Source organism: Falco cherrug, chromosome 7 (assembly GCF_023634085.1).
Source record: "Falco cherrug isolate bFalChe1 chromosome 7, bFalChe1.pri, whole genome shotgun sequence".
Taxonomy (NCBI): domain Eukaryota; kingdom Metazoa; phylum Chordata; class Aves; order Falconiformes; family Falconidae; genus Falco; species Falco cherrug.
Window position 1 is genome coordinate 57,970,263 of NC_073703.1, and position 17,893 is coordinate 57,988,155.

The window sequence follows — 17,893 nt, forward strand, 5'->3', positions numbered from 1 at the left end:
TCTGTAGTCATTATTACTATGATAAAGAACATTTAATCTACAGAAGATACTAATTTATTACTATTACTGCAATTTCTTAGAAAAGACATCTTAATTTCCTTGTAAATCTCAGCTTTTGTCATACATTGTCAAAGTCACCTTTTTAAAATTTTGCTTATAACACATAAATAAGAAATAAGTAAGCCTGACATTAAATGTTATGTTATTTAAAATGGATCTTTTTGTCTTTACACTTAAAATTCTAATTTTACTATAGAATTTCAATTATTATTCCTAGCAAAATGATTACAATTAAATGCCTACAGCCCATCAAATTTATATATTGCAAAATGTATACCAACAAAGATAACTGCAGAGATAATGAACTACAATACTGAGGCAAAATCATTCCTTGGGAAGCAAACTGCATCATAAATCTTTTTCTTCAAGATGTTACTGAAGAAAAGGCTACAGTGGTATTTGGCAGGAGTTTAGCTAAAATAAATAATGAAGAATGAAAGCTGATGTAGTCTTTGATTAATGAAGTATAAATCAGGTTTGCCCAACAAATATGTCACAATCTAATGCAAGACTGGAAATGTATAGGTCAGTCAAATACGGTGTTACATTGTGAGCAAAATGTGCCTTCGGGCCTACAACAAAAACCAGACCTGAGCAAAACCACAGGTTTCCTGAAAGGATTATTTGAGAACTATCAAAGACCAATAACTAACAATACCTAATGGTTTAAGCCCCTGAATCTTTCCGCCAATGAAGAGCAATGAAGTGATGTTTTAAGTGTAACAAATCAAAGTCTTTCTTAGAAACTGAATTTTCTGCTTATATTCCCATTTTCACAGGAGGTTGGACTCAAACAGCACTATGCGTCTGTCATTTATGTTTTGTATAATGTTTTTATATATAAGTTTTTTATCCTCTTCTTGTCTCAGAGAGGTGATACTTACCAGCACTGAGAGCTGCATGAGAATGGATTTCAGCTCAAACCCTTAAAAGCTGATTTCAAAGGATCACAGCTAGACAAGGCTGAAAGGGCTTATACCTTTCCTAAAAGGGGGAAGTGTTAGAGGTTCATCCATATACAGTGTGCATTTTAAAACGAAGGAAAGGGGGAAATGACATCCAATAAAGCTAACTGATGTGTTCATGTCTTTAATATTAAATGATAAAAGTGAGAAGAAAGCAAAATCAGCCCACAAATTTGGGTATTCTAAAGCCAATGGGCTTGAACTCTGTTGCTTATTTGGGCAGTAGCAAAGCAGTCACCTGCATCTTTAAAAGAGAACACTAATAGGCATGGGGAGAGGGACTGAACTGTGAACAGTTGTCCCACAAAATAATGTAAATAGAGTTTGTTTGAATAAAGAGTGTGCAGGTCCCTCTGCCTTTCATATTGCTTTTCCTGAGACAAAGGTTTTAACATTTTATATTATTTTAATCCTCTGTATTATGACAAATTTTACTGGAATTATATTCTATTGCTGTTATTATATTGTAACATATTCTCATGATAGGCAAAAGATTAGTAATAAACAAAACTGAAAAAAGATCAAGAATTGAAACAGGTGGAATATGATTATTTCCTGGAACCTGTGAAGCTATTTACATCAGTAAGTAACACCAGCTTATGTTTTGACCATTTGGCTGATCTTGTTTGCAGCCATTTAGTACTTTCCAGCAAGTACTGTCAATTAGCATACCAGAACCTAAGGAATCAAGCCTTTAGCCTGACTGGTTTCCAAATTTCTTTTCTCGGTTGTGGCCCTCAGACCTGTGGAGACGATGGGTCAAGAGAGAAGAAAGCAGCTCATGTTAGTGGTGCTGGTAACACAGTTTCTTTCTTTTCATACTTGAGAATATGGGTAACTGTGTAATTGGGGCATAGCTAGTCATTCAGGCTGTTTCACATACTTCCAGATAAATTTTGATTAGTTTAACTGAATTGTGGGGATGCCAAACTTTTCCTGATTCTTTCCTCCATGATACCAAGTGGTGGATAAGGTAGGCAGGCAAAGGATCTGAGGTGGTGTGAATAGAAGGGACAAGGCAATCAACAAAATAAGGCTGAAGTGGGATAATGAAAAGCATAGGCATGTAAATAAGGAAGTCCTCGCACAACAGCTTTGTGAGGAAAGCTCTTGTGCCCTTTCTGGGGAACCAGCACACTTGTGTGCTTCTCTGAAATGCCAGTACACTAATGCACACAGCCTGAAAAACAAACAGGAGGTATTAGAAATCTGTGTGCAGTTACAGGGTTATGCCCTCACTGGAATAATTGAGATGTGGTGGGATTAGCTCACAAAACTGAAGAGCTGCAATGGAGAAACACAAGCCCCTTGAGAAGGACAGGCTGGGAATGCAGGAAGAGGGAGTTGCCCTGTATGTGAGAGACAAGGCTGGAATGCATGGAGCTCTGCCTTGGGATGGATGATGAGCCAGCTGAGAGCTGATGGGTTGCAAATTGTTGAGCAGACAACATGGATAGTCTTTAACAGGGAAGGAGTGGTTGAGACCCTCTTTAGAGAACAATAAGAAGCCTCACATCCCCAGACCTTGGTTCTCATGGGGGACTTTCATCACCCTGATATCTACTACAAAGACAACAGAGCAAGGCAAAAGCAAACTAAGAGGTTTCTGGAGTACATTGACCACAGCTTCCTGACACAGGTGATCCAGGAGTCAACAAGGAGAGGTGCTGTGCTGGATGTGATACTTACAAACAAGGAAGAACTGGTCAGGGTGTGGAAGTCAGAGGCAGCCTTGGGCTGCAGTAAAAATGGGATGGTGGAGTTTAGGATCTGAAGAGGCTAGATCAGGGCAAAAAAGCAGGATTACCACCTTGGACTTCAGATTTTTCCTGCTCCCTGTGTTCAACAGAGCCAAATGTGAAGCCCTGTGCCTAGGGAAGAATAACATCATGCAGCAGTGCCTGTTGGGGCCAAATGGCTGGAAAGCAACTTTGCTAAAAAAGACCTAGGAGTCCTTGTGGAAAACAAGTTGAGCATGAGCTAGCAGTGTGCCCTCATGACAAAGGCCAACAGTATCCTGGGCTTTATTATGAGGCATGTTGCCATCAAGTCAAGAGGGGTGATCCTTCCCCTCTGCTCGGCACTGGTGAAGCCACATCTGGAATGCTGTGTCCAGTTCTGGGCTCCTCAGTACCAGAGAGAAATGGAGCTACTGGAGAGAGTCTACAGAGGGGTTACAAAGGTGGTTAAGGGACTGGAGCACCTTTCAAATGCGGACAGGTGAGAGAGCTGGGACTGTTTAGCCTGGAGAAGAGGAAGCTTGAAGAGGGGATGGCATCAATGTCTACAATCACCTGAAGAGAGAGTGTAAAGAGGACAAAGCCAGGCTCTTTTCAGTGGTGCCCCTTGACAGGACCAGAGGCAACGGGCACAAACTGCAATGCAAGAGGTTCTGTCTGAACATCAGGAAACACTTTTTTACTGTGAAGTTGACTGCACAAAGGTACAGGTTACTGAATGAGTTTGTGGATCTTCCATCCTTGGAGATATTCAAAACCATCTGGAAAACAGTCCTGGGCAACTGGCTTCAGCTGGTATTGCTTGAACAGGGGGATAGACAAGATAACCTCCAGAGATCCCCTCCAACCTCAAACATTCTGTGCGAGAGGTTCTTGAAAGAATTTCATAGGACTTGATCTTGGAGAGAAAGGTGGTTCATGAGATCTGATTGATATTAAAGGATCCTTTAATTTACTGCTAAATACTTTAATCCCATTCTACTCCAAGGTCAATAACCCAACAAGCAAGAAAACAAACAAAAGTGGCAGGAAGTTTGCATGGTTGAGCAAGAAGGTCCTTACTGAACTCAATGATAAAAAGGATATTTACAAGAGGTGGAAGATGGGGCAGATAGCCCAGGTAGAATATAGATAGACTGTCCAATTGTGCAAGGATGGGGTTAGGAAAGCCAAAGCCCACCTGGACTTGAATCTGGTATGTCAAAGGCAACAAGAAGGGATTCTACAAGTACATAAACAGCAAAAGGAAGACTAAGAAAAAATGTGTGTCCACTGAGGAACGGCTCTGTGACGAAGGACTCAGAAAAGGTTTAAGTTTCTCAGTGCCTTTATCTCAGTCTTACAGGTAAGACTGGCCTTTGGGAATCCCAGGTCTTTGAGACCAGAGGGAATGTCTGTAACAAGGGACACTTTCCCTCAGTGGAGGAGGATCAAGTTGGAAACATTTAAGCAAACTGGAGATACACAGGTCCATGGAGCCTGATGTGATGCACCCACAAGTGATAAGGAAGCCAGCTGATATCCCTGCAGGGCCACTTTCAGTTATCTCTGAAAGGTCGCGGGGGCTGGAAAATGTTCCTAAATGAGTGGAGGAAAGCAAATGTCATTCCAATCTTCAAGTGGAAGGATCTTGGGAACTACAGGGAGGTCAACTTCACCTCAGACCCTGGAAAGGTGGTGATGGAGTTTTTAAATTTATTTAATTAATCCTGGAAGTTATTTCCAGACACAAGGAGGGGGAAATAAAGCCATGCTGACTACACCAATCACTTTTTTTTGAAGGGGAAATCGTGTTTGACCAACCCTGTTGCCACCTTCTATGATGTGACTAGCTTGATACATGAGGTGAGAGCAGTGGATGTTGTTTGCCTTGACTTTAGTGTAGCTTTTCATACTGTCTCCAATATTAACCTCGTAGACAAGCTGATGAATTATACATTAGATAAGTGGACAGTAAGACAGACTGAAAACTGAACAGCCAGGCCCAAAGAACTGTGTGGTCAGTGGTATGAAGTCTGGACGGAGGCCAGTCCCTAGCACAATACCCCAGGGGTCCAGTACTGGCACCAATGTTATTTAACATCATCATTAATGACCTGGGTGATGGGGAAGGGCTCATTCTGATCAGGTTTGATACAAAACCAGGAGGAATAGCTATAATACACTGAGTGTACTACCATTCAAAGGGATATCAACAGGCTGGACAAGTGAGCAGACAGGTATCATCTATCTAAAGTTCAACAAAGGTAATCTGCTTTAGTTGACCCTACCTGAGCGGTGGGGTTGCACTAGGTGTTCTCCAGAGATCCCTTCCACCCTCAGCAATTGTGTGATTCAGTACTTGATGAGGTACATGCCACATTTATTTTCCACGTTATCGTTAGGTGTCTGACCCCTCAGAGGCATGCAATGTGCAAATGCCTCTGAGGGCAAGGTACCATGCTGTATTTAGAAAAGATTGTGTTATAGGCTGATAATCTTTGAAAAGGGCTGTAAAAAAACACCTGTCAGTCTTTGAAAGAACTAACTAGAAAGAAAGACTGACTAATCGCAGCTCAAGAAAATTGTGCTAAATATCTAAGGTAATATCCAAAGCTCATTGGAGTAATTTCCTTCACATCTATTGGGCTGGATCAGGCTCTTTTCAAATTAACAATGGACAGGGAATAAAATGTACAAATAAACACTTAAAATATTTATATGATGCAGACCACCTCCGTCCATGGTATTTTTTATCACAACAAAGGAAGAAATCACATTATCAGGAGTCTTGGTAATTACAGAATAGTTATGGAACTTCTATTTGATGTGATGAAGTAATTTTTACCTCTTTTACAGATTGAAAACGAATTAGCAATCTGGCTCCAAGAAAAATTCCTACCACTGTGGTATAGCTTGTTACTTCACCGGTGATGGTAAAGCTGTCTGAGGGTAAGTTGTGCACTGAAACAATCCCTGTCAAAATACTGCCCTTTTTACCTATTGTGTTTGGATGTTTTTGTTTGGTTTTGGTTTTTTTCAGTTGTTGGGGAGTGGGTGGGTGTTGTTTTGTTTGTTTGAGGTGTTTTTTTTTTCTAATTCCCAGTCATTTTGGAAGTGATACCTCTAAATAGCTGTACTGTAAGATAGGAGGAGTTGTAAACTTAGGATGTGAAGAGGCAGGAATAGGTGCCAGGGAAAGAGGGACTCTACCTCTGTCATCAAAACCAGAGTAATGGAATACCAGCCTACAAGGCTAAATTTGTAAATATTTAGGTGTCTGAAGATGTAGATGGATGCCTAGTGTGATCTCAAAGCCATTGAGTGTAATGATTTTGGTGGGTGTTTCCAAAAATGAAGAGCATACTTCAACTTGTAATAGTCTTTGGGTCTAGTCTGAAAGACACCTAGGCAATGAAAACTGGCTGGCAAAACAAGCAGCACTGCTTGTTCACAAGTCAGATTATCACTGAGTGTTGTGCTCACTTATAGTAAGTCTGGAATCTCCTGTCCCTTCAGATGGCTTGTAGACTTTGGATGGAAAATGCAGAAACAGTTTTTGCATTGACTAAAGTCAAATTAGTATAAAATATATTTATCTATTGTCTTTTATGTGGATGGTCTTAAATTCTGCTCTGAATCAGAAATGAATCAGTAAAAATTTGGCATGCCCTCTTCCAGATAAATTTTGATTAGTTTAAGTGAATTGGCTCGTAAAAGACATCGTTTGATTAAGCCAATGCAATATTGGATGTAAATATGGCCAGCAAAGGTGTTTTCCTTATGTTTACTGTGAAACTAGTGACTCGTATCCATCCTAGCTGATTCTTTACACACGGGAGAGACGTAAGGCTATATGTAGTTGCAGAGATATTCAGACCCTTTCAATTATAAACAAATCTTAGGGAATTACATGTGCACAATGGAAAATATTCTGAGAGGATAAGCTTTACGCTTTCTGGGTTAAGTTTGTATTCTTATTTTCCCAACTGCATGCATGTACCACTGAGGGTGAAACTTCCTGCTATTCACCTGAGATTGCATTGTAATCAGTTTACATACATGACTTAATGGAAGTTTGCTCTGTTTGTCATGTGGCTTTATGAAGTTCTCATTAACCACCAATGGGAATTACATACACATATGAATAAGGAAGCAGTTCATTTCTTCTTTTTTTTCCCCATCATTGAAGCTGCATTCACTTCTAATTGTTTAGTAACTGCAGTCTGACAGCATCTGTTCACTCTCCTGCTTTCAAATAGCCAATGAGAGAACGAGCTATAAAATCTGAAGGATGTAAATGAAATCGACAAGGAAAATTTAGAGCAGGTATCATGAAAAATGACTGACTAGAAGACTTAAGGGAAGGCCTCCCAAAGGAAGTCATAAGGAGCATTTAATCTAGAGATGTGGAAAATTTCAATTGAAAAAATTAGCTATCAGCAGGTCTGCATTAGGCAACGAGGCACAGAAGCTAGACAGGCTGCCAGGTTTACAGCAAGGCACTACCGTTGCCTTGAAATATACCTCTGACCATAAAGCCTCAGTGTTAGCAAGCTCACCCATTAAAAGCCTTGATTAAAGAATGTGATGAGGTAGGAATGTTGATAGTCATAATTTATATAAAAGATTATATAACGCATTTGTCCATTAAGTCAGTAAAACTAAGGGTTTAAGCCCATATTTTCCAGAATACCTTGCATATACCTTCCAGAATAATGACCAGCAAGCTTCCTCTGGGTGGGAAAAATCTTTCTTCAAAATACAAATGAAAATTGCAAAATTCATAACCATAGAGAGGAAGAGGGACATAAAAGAATTCTGTTGTCTGACAGACAACAAACAGAAGATGGAGGATAGCAGAGTCTTAGATTCTGGCCTCCTCAAGGAATGGTATTTCTTGAATGACAGCACTGCCTCCATTACTGGTGTGGCGCACCTTCAGCGCAATCCCCTGGTGATAGTCTGATGGTTCTTGTAGTATGATACACATTCAGCCTCCTCAAGGATGAGGGGAAAAACAGTGAATCCAGCCCTCTTGCTTTCTGGATGACTGCATCAGTTGGCAGCCAGTATTTACAACAGGGAAACCACCTCCTCTTCACACTGTAAAAGTGGCTGCAGCAGGACTTTCCAAGGGGTTCAGACTGGGAAGTCTTAACAACGGCTCTGGGCTGATGTGGTTTAAAATGAAACGGGGCAATACCCACAGACAACTGGATTTCTAGGGCTGGACAGAACTCTAGGGATTGATTTGTTTTGTTCTTTTTAATATGAAGCTATAATTATTTTTTTAAGATTCTTAGACTGATTGCACCTAGCCCAAACCACATGCAATATCCCACTTTTCAGCTTGTCTTAAGACAGCGGATTCCAAAACTTCCCTCTATTATCACGCTAGCTGTGGGAGACAGCTATAGGTAGGTTCCAAGACTTATTTGACCCTTGGTGCCATATGGCTAAGCTTGATTCAGCTTCTGTATATCCTACATAGACCAGTTGGTATACAGCCTGAGAAAACAATTCTATCATTAAAAGAGGTGGTGCCAAGTCCAAAAAAACTGAAAGATTGAGTCATTTTTTACCTTCAGGATTCAGGGGGGTGGGGGAGGGAAGAGTTTATTTAGCCTTTTAACATATTCCTTCATATGTTTATATCCCTCAAAGTCCTCATGAATTTGAAGATTTAGAATTTATTTTAACTTAGTGACATAACCTAAAGTAACGTAAGTAGTGAAAGGCAGACCAGGCAACTACTAATTTCAGTGCAGGGTTCAAACCCGGATATGTTTGGTAATTTCTAAGGTCCAGGAACAAACAAAGAAAAGAAATAGAAGCCTCCATTCCCTGTTCTGAAATGCAAGCTTCCTGGTGGCCTGCTAAGGCAAAATCCTCAAAGGCAGTTATTTAATAGAATCCCATCTATATTACTGATCAAAATTCAGCAGCTTAAAATGTCCAAGGAAGATCTTTATCTTGGCAACTATGCCATGTTACATGTAATTATTATGGAATGTAAAATGGAAGTGAATACTGACTCCGTTCTTCTAAAATAAGACAAGTTATTTTTTCACATTACTGTGCTTCAATGTGGTTCAAACCTCTCTTCCAAGAAATTATTATTCCATCAAGCACTTAAAATTTTATGATTGTGTTATAGTTCAAAAGTTCTTAATGCATTTTGGAAATGCTGGTTGAAAGCAAAATTAATGTGATTTTGCTTCCTTTTTGTTGGGCATTATTTTTCTTTTTTTTTTTTTTTTTTTTTTGCAATTGATTTCATATAATTTTGCTATACCTATAAACAGCTGGGTTTTACCCATTACTTAGACTGCATCAATGCCATTATGTGTATTACCAGCCCCTCAGAGCTTACTGCTAGGAGTGCTGCAAACCATAAGGTTTTTTACTCTGTTTTTGTACTTGCTTCTTGATCTCTTTGCATCTCATATGATGACTTTTCCTACCTGGTGTATGACTTTCTGGTAGCTAGATAAACAAGGGAAAAATTCTAACTACCTCCCTATTAGTTCTGGATAGGACCGTCTTTGGGGGTAGTTTTTGTTTTGTTTGATTTGTTTGTTTTTCCTTCGGTGGAAAAGAGTACAAGGGAAATTTAAGCAACATGACTATGAATCCACCTGAAGTGGTTAATTGTTCATACTTCACCACTTCACCATACTTCACCGCCACAGTGGTAACAATGATTCATGTAAATCTCTGATGTAGAATGCAGAATTAAGTAAATGATGGTTAAAGTAATTTTCAATCTGTAGTCTTACTGGAGATGCTCAAAACTAGGAGTTCTTTTTTAAACAACACTTTTTATATCACACCAGTGACATCTATGCAACCAAAGTATTACAAAGTTTTAATGACTATATGCTCAAGAATTTCTGAATAAATCTGTTGTAAAAATATGGTGAGTAGGAAAGAATACAATGGTCTTGATGACGAAGGTGAGAACTACCACGTTATCAAACATTTCCACTGCTATATAGTAAAAATGGAAAAAGTATCTTTAGTACTAATGATGCACAGAAAGAAATTTAATGAGATAACTCCAAACAACAGTGATAGACTGTCGTACAAAACTATCCAATGGTGCCTAAATATAAGAGATACACCTCATTTTAAGTTAGATACAGTTGATATAGACCCTTGTTACACTTGATACAGACATTTTACATAGTCAAGCTTGGGGGAAGGTATGAGGGTTGGGTTCTAGACTTCTGCATGGGAAAGCATGCAGACAGGAATAACAGTATTTCCTGTACAAGACATCAGAGCATTGCCTGTATAAAGGCTACTTGTACAATGCAAAATGTCAGAACATTTGGGGTTTTGACAAATGAGCCTTATAAGCAGGAGCTAGAAATAATTTCCACAACTGAAAACATCAGATCTTTCTTCCAAGTGCACCTCCAGTTGCAGCCTATTTCCCTGCAGTGAGACCATTTTTCCTAATTAAGATTATCATCTCTGCCAGGCTGAGCTGTATCTACATCAATTAACTTATTCAAATTGATTATGGAATATGGCCTAGAAGGAATAGTGTGGTGCTCAAGTGATATTTTCTTTCATATGTCTTTTACACGTGCCTTTGTCCTTTGCTTTCATCTCTAAAGGGTCTCACTGGATGGCAAACTCCACTCATCATTTTGAGACAAGCTCCAGACTACAATGTCTTATTTGTCTGCAGGGCAAATTACACAGCATGGGCAAATAGGGCCAAATTATGCCAATGCCTACACTATACTGAGGCCTTTTTAACCTAAGTAGAGCTGACTTAGGTAAGAATAGTGTTTGTTGAGACTTTCAATACTGGTATACACAAAGAAATAGCTTTTTCACATAACTTATCAAGGTAAGTCTTTCAATCGATGAATATTTAATATCATTAGTCTATGTAATAATAACATTACTTGACCAAAAAAAATATTGGCTTGAACAGTGAGAATAGTTTCTCCATACATATGTCCCTCTGAAGATTATGATTCTTTATTTTTTAAAAAAGATCTTACCTCCAGAAATGTTGTTTCCTCCTAAGCCACATTGTTTTCATAGAAGGTAGTTACTAATAATTTCATTGCTGCAAACACTCCTTTACAATGAAGAACTGCTATGTACCTATGATAGTATTCTCTAACATTGTATTTGCAATGTAGTTAGTAATGGTTGACTTACACCACCTACAGTACACACCTTTTATACATCACTTGCACTTTCAAATTTCCTCATCTTTCTTAACTTTTCCAAAACTACTTTGATTTCATGCCTAATACTTGATATTACTGATAGGTTTGTGTAGGCTGTGATATAATAAGCATCGTGGACTACACAATCCAAGTTATGCAACAATGAACACCAGAGTTCAGGCTAAGCTCTGGTGAATGTGGGAGAAAGCTTTTCGTGCGTGTGCTCTCCTTTGCACCAGGTCAAGAGAAAACAACTGAAGAACCTAAACTGCTACTATTCTAACACTGTGTTTTTGTGGGGTTTTACCCTGCCTAAAATCACTACATGCATTTTGAATCTGGCCTGGGAAGAGGAAATAAAGAGATGGAATTTGGAATGGGAGTGATTGGACAGCAATGCGCCTGCAATACTTGTAACAAAGCATATGGACTTTACAGGGAGGGCAAAGAAAGGGGATGCAACAGCCTGTGTAGACTTTCCTGTAACCCTGCCATGCATAGCATGGGTGCACACAAAAGGAAGGACTAGAAAAAGCCAGTAGATGATAATATGCAATATTAGCCCTTACCATCATATCAAATATATAACCTTACAGAATGTGGGCCGCATAAAACAAATAGTGTTGTGTCAGGATTTTTCAATTTCTATTTAGATAACTGGAATAATTAAAAAAAAAACATCCAGTAGAAGGTCACGTGCTCACAGTTAAAATCTTGGCTTCACAGAAATCTTACTGCTTTTAGCAAAGCTGAATTTTCTCCCAGAAAATTTTAAGGAGCATGACCTACTAATTATGGATATATGTTGAGCAATGGAAAAGATCAAGCCTGTGTACTTGGCTCACACAATATGGCTATCTATGGAATTATCCTTTACCTAAAGAATTCACATTTCTAAAATGTATATACTATAGGTCAAATGAATTTATGCAGAAACCTTCTTTTGAAGTTCAAAGACAGCCAAGTTAAGACAAATCATGCCTGAAAAAATATGATCTCTCAATATGAAAGGTTTTGCAGTTATGTATTTTCACATACTGAAAAAAAAAAAAGAAATAATGGCACTAGGTAAGTCCTTTAGATGTAAGAATCTGGTAACTGGAGATGGCCTTGTAGGTAGAAGACTAGGTGGAAGACAATTTGTACCCTTTGGAAGCCTAAGAGAGAGAACAGGGAGAGGCACGTATGACATGTAGGAAGATAGATTGCTGCTTTTTAGCCATAAAATCTGTAAACCTAGAAAAAAACCATGCTTGCTTAGACACATATGTCCAAGTGGGCATTGGATTCAAGTCTTTGTAAAATACAATTTCAAAAATGTCTGGTTCTATAGCCATGTGGAGAAAATGATGAATAAGGAAAAATCCAAGGAGGAATAAATTGCTGGACTTGTCTTCTAGAAGTTAATTTCTAATTCCATCAAAATCAGTTTGTTACATGAGTATTTTTTTTCCTGCAGACAGAATGAATCCCCAGATACAATGAGTTTCAGTTAACTTGCTTGACTTTGTCTTCCTGTCCCGACCCTAGATAGCACAAAGTCTATGACACTGCAATATGCTGAGCCAAGTGATTCAGTAGTGAGGACCAATTTAAAAGTTGGCAATTACAACATGTTGCAACTCTTTTTTTGTTGTTTGTTGTTGTTTGTTTGTTTTTTTTCCCAATCAGCTGTTTCAGGCAGTAATGCACCTTGCAATTGGGGTATTATTAAATTATCTTCAGAATCCCTGAATTAAAACTATCTACAATTGGTCTTATAATATAGTTCTATACAAAGACCAGATTCTGTGTAGCCAAAATGACCTCTTTGCTGCTTCTCTGAGGTAGGACATGGAAGATGTTAACTTACCCTAAGTCAGTTCCAGTTTTCTGAATACTTCTGTGGAAAGTGCGTAATTATTTCAAGTGAAATGGACAGAATAATTCTGATAAAACAAAGCTGTGACAAAAGTCATTGTTTGAAATTTCTTTTTTGTTGAGGGGGGAACATTTTGGCTTTGATATAAGTGCTCTCTGCTAAAAACATAAACATGTATATATGCATATAGACACACACTGGAAACAAAAGATACCTATTTTTTTGCCTGTTCTACCGCTCACAGACCTGTGTGCTGTTTCACTGGGCTAAGTGTGCTTGTTCTGTCTATCAGACAAGATAGATAATCCTGTCCATCAAACCAAAGCAAAACAGGGGGACTATTTGATTCTTTTTTTCTGTTTCCTTTTATATCCGTTTTGATATTAAACAAATACATTTTGATAACAGGCAAAAATGGATGGGCACTTTGAAGACTTAAACAACTGTATTTCTTAAAATAATATGGTAAATATTAGCCAGCCAGGTCATTTCATTTCCTACAAATCATTCTTTAAAATGATGCAAGTTTGAAAACTCACCTTTTTCATATTAAGTAACTTCTTTATTTTCTGTTATAGATGTTGAGAGTGAAAAAAACCCAAACAATTGGATCAATCAGTTTATCTTACGTTAAAGGTAAGAAAAATTGGGATGATATCATTCCAGCATAATGCAGTATTGGGACTACATATGCTGTATACATTCAATGCTTTAACAGTATTTATAGAAGCATTCTTAGGACACAATCATACTATTTTTTCTTTATTTTGAATGAGTAAAATATGAGGTGTGCTACAGCAACACTGCTTAATAGGAGAATACATAGTAAAAAAGGGACTGCAAATGTCCTTTATTGCTATTGGTGATTTAATAACTATCTTTGGAAGAGCTGGAAGTAGAGTTTTATAGAAGAAAAATCATCAGGTTTTGCTCAGTGACTTTATATGCACAGTATTTAGCATATACACATCTAAACTGAAATGGCAACTTTTAAAATTGCTTTTAAGAAAAAGGCTAGTAATCATACTTGTAATTTATTTCAGTAGGTTTATTTATTTTGGACGATGTTTCTTTTCTGAAGTATGCCCTCCTATATAAACAAGGTAAATTATTTTGATGTATTTCCTTGGTGTATTTAAGGTTAACCCTAGTGAGAAATGCCCCTCTATTAACACTGAACTTGAACAGAATTGGTTGATGCAGTGAATAATTTCAAAGTATGCATTCCAAATGATGACCCCCTATTTTAAGAGTTGATGAAATTAGACTGCAGCTTCAATCATATCAGTTCAACTTAACAAAATAAAACCTCACTGTTGCTAGAAGACATCATTTTCTGGCCAGTGCCGCTAGAACAATTCCCATTGATTTCACAGGAAGCCAAATTGTATCAAGCTGGGCACTTTAAAGACCCTTATCTCCCTTGGACCATTTTTCTGTAATACCTTTTTTTAAGGAAGTTATCTCCAGTCTGGGAAAATAAGACCACCATAAACATTTCTGCTATCTTTTATATTTATAAAGTCAATCACCTACACTGCAATCAATCACTTCAACACTGCTATTTGTTTCTTCATTAGTTTAGCCCCTTCAAAACCGAGATTCTCCACCAAACCACAACAAGCTTGTGTGAATGTTAGCCTGTGAATAATATTGACCGACATGCAAATCTGCACATAAAGGTGATATACCTGCCTATATGTGGGCAAAATCCAGTCCTTTTTTATACCCATTTATGCTTGGTTTAAACACATGAATCAAAGACTTAACTTTTTTTATATTTATATATAGAAATATGCATGTTCAGTTAAAATTGGAATTAGTGTTTTTCATCAGGAGTTCTGCTTAAACATAATGTAGTGAAATTCTTATAGCAAAAGAGCAGACACCTGAACCCATGGATGTCATGAGCCCTATTAGTCCCGCTGATGCTGGGAGCAAAAAACAATCCAATCTCTGACTTAAAATTATTCTCAGTGATGACACTCCATTGCTTGTCTTGATGACCTATAATAATGATAAAAATTAATGCATTAGTCACATGCAATCAAATTGGCTCCGAGTAAGTAATGCAGTCTGATTAGGAATATCCTTCTTTTCAAAATTTCCCCTTCTTTTCACTGTACAGCAAGCGATGTCCATTGATTGGGGGGGGGGGGGGGCGGGGGAAGAAAAAAAAAAAAAGAAAGAGAATTGAATTGCAAAGGGGAAATTAATTATAACAGACATTTCAAAAATCTTTTTTTTTTTTTTAAAAAAAGAATAAATTTCTTTGGGAATTGAGTTTACTGACAGTGTACAAGTAAGTATTCAGTGAAAATACACTTGTTCTTTGAAGCACTATAATCAAAGGTAACATGGATTCTTCTTTTTGTAAACCTATCTGTATGACATACTTTTGCAGTCTTGTGGCTTTCATAAAATCACTGTTACTGCTTCTTCATTCTTCTCTTCCACATCTCAGTCTGCAACTGCTTATGTTTAGATGCGCCTGTGCAGTTGTATTAAGTCAGATGAGAATATATCAGGACACTGACTATTTTAGCTCAATGAAGGAAAACTGCACATTAGATCAGTTTACTAAATAATTTGCATCCAATTTGTATACTTCTACCTATACTGGCTTACAGGTGTGTGTAGAATTAAGACATTCACATAAACAGACATGGAGGCTAGCAAACAATATTGCTGATGTTTCCATCAACTGTCATGTAAAAAGAGGTTCTCAAATATGGCCTTTTTTTTTTTTTTGCTTACGTTTTCCATTTTCAAGCTAAATAATACTCAAAGCTCCAATCTGAATTTAAAATTAGCATGCACAGTAGAAATTAAAATGTTTCAATGATGTGTGTTACATCCTGTAGGTGCTGAAGGAGGAATAACACGTTGTGCCAGGAAGAGCTGCTGCTAGGTAAGACTATTGCAGAATTTCACTGGGCTTCAAAAAAGTTTGGGATGTGATACATTGCCAAGCGAGCTTTTAGAAGAGAAAGAAGCAATTACTTTTAGAGGGGTTTACTTTGTGTTGTTACATTAGGTTAAAAATATAAGTGTTAATTGCCCCCTCCTCCTTATTAACAGCTCAGATTAAGTAACCAAGAATGCCACTTATTTAGTGAAATATATTTTAAAACTGCAATACAACTTTGTTTCAAAGATACTAATATTAAACCTGATTATCCTGATATACTTGCTTAATTGTCATCATAGTATCTTTAGTAACATGAATGCTTCTTGAGATAAATTGCTGCATTTAGTGCAGCATTGAATACATCAGCAAAGATAATACAGTCATTTTACTTATATTATGTATCTAGACTACAAGCTAGCTAATTGTAACATAGTTCTATGTTTTTAGAGCAGCCCATTAAAAATGAAGACCAAAGTTCCAGTCTAGTGCATAAATGCAAAATAATTATTTCTTTAAAAACACTTTTTCTTCCCAGAGCTGTGGTCAGATCAAAAACAAAACAGGAGGCATAAAGAGAGTTACTAGCCATTTCTTCAACAACAGTACTACAATAGGAAGGTGTCCTCCGATTTACAGCGAGAGTTTTGAAAACATCCTGCTTTCTTGCATATGCTTTTTTTTCTTTTAAATTACATTGCAGTTTATGTTGTTTCAAGTTATAAATTTATTAAAATTATTGTAACAATAACAAGGACTAAACAAAATCCAGATTCCTCTGGAGTAGTCACATACTGTAGTTCTTTGCAGCACTAGAAACATGATTTTATTCTGATTACTGACTTATGGTTGAATTCCAATGACATCAACGCAAATTCAGTAGTCCCACAGTACCTCTCCTGTAGTATATTTACTGATTATTTAACAATAATCTTGCAAACAATTTAAAACACTTACACTCTTTTTTTTTTTTTTTCCCCCATATTGGCCTTTTCTTCTGGTCCCTTTAACTGCTCTGAGAAAGGAGTACAGCTAATACAAAATAATTGTACGAGCATTTTGAGATAAAATGTACTCTGAAATATAATAACATGCTTTAGAAAACATTTTCTGTAATTTGCTTTTTTTCTTTTTAAAGACAGCTCTGAAACCCTGGACTATGCTATTGATATGTAGGGCACAATATTAACAATGATGGTCACATAATCACATCCTTGGAGTGTCGTAAGTTCTCACGATAAGCCTGCCTGCTAGAAATATGTTGCACGAAGGAAGAGAGACACCCCCAGAAGGAACAATAAAGATGATTAATCCAGCAGACAAACTACTGAGTGGTAGGTTTCAACAGTTTCATGTGACTCTAAAATTGCCTTGTTGATTTAGAACAGTAACTATCTGCTTAGCACATTTCCTTTACCAAGAAAGGATAACAGTTAATACACCACAAACAGAATCAATATTAAAGTATGGTTTAATATACAGAAAGTCATACAAATTATCACTGCTTGAAGTGCCATAGGCGGCTTTCACCACCACCCACAACTGGTTTACATGTTTAATTTCCCTCCTCAACCAAATGATAAATGAATTCAGAGCAGTGTGTTAAGTTAACCAGAATTTAAAATAGCAGATATTTTAAAACAAAATGTAGCATGAAACAGAAACAACAAATAGGATTATACTGTTCTGTGGAGAAAACAAGCAGATCTCAATTTTCGGAGTCAGCTACCAATTGGTTTTTTTATACCACTTTATACCCTTCTGACACTTAGGGCACTCTTCATGTATGGCCAGGCAGATCTCCTGAAATGAAGTTACTAAAACAAATACACAGCAGGGAAACTTGGGTTTGTCTTTTCCTTTGCCTGAGAAGGTTTGTTTCACATATATTGGTGCCTGTCATGGCAGCTTGTGGTGCTTTGATTAAGTGTCTCAAAAGCTACACCACTCATTGCTCTGTAATGTTATCATTGCATTCATAAGATGAATTGCTATACTGTAAATCACTGTCACCAGTTCTCAGAGATGAGCATAGGACAAGCGAGTTGCATTGACCCAGTGTATGTGAGACACCCTTCTGTTTTGCTGTTTTCTGTTCTGTCCTTGCATAGCAATGAAACGGACTGCTTCTTCATCCTGCTAGATAGTAATCAACTCATGTTGGTTTTTTTTTTTTTAATTAA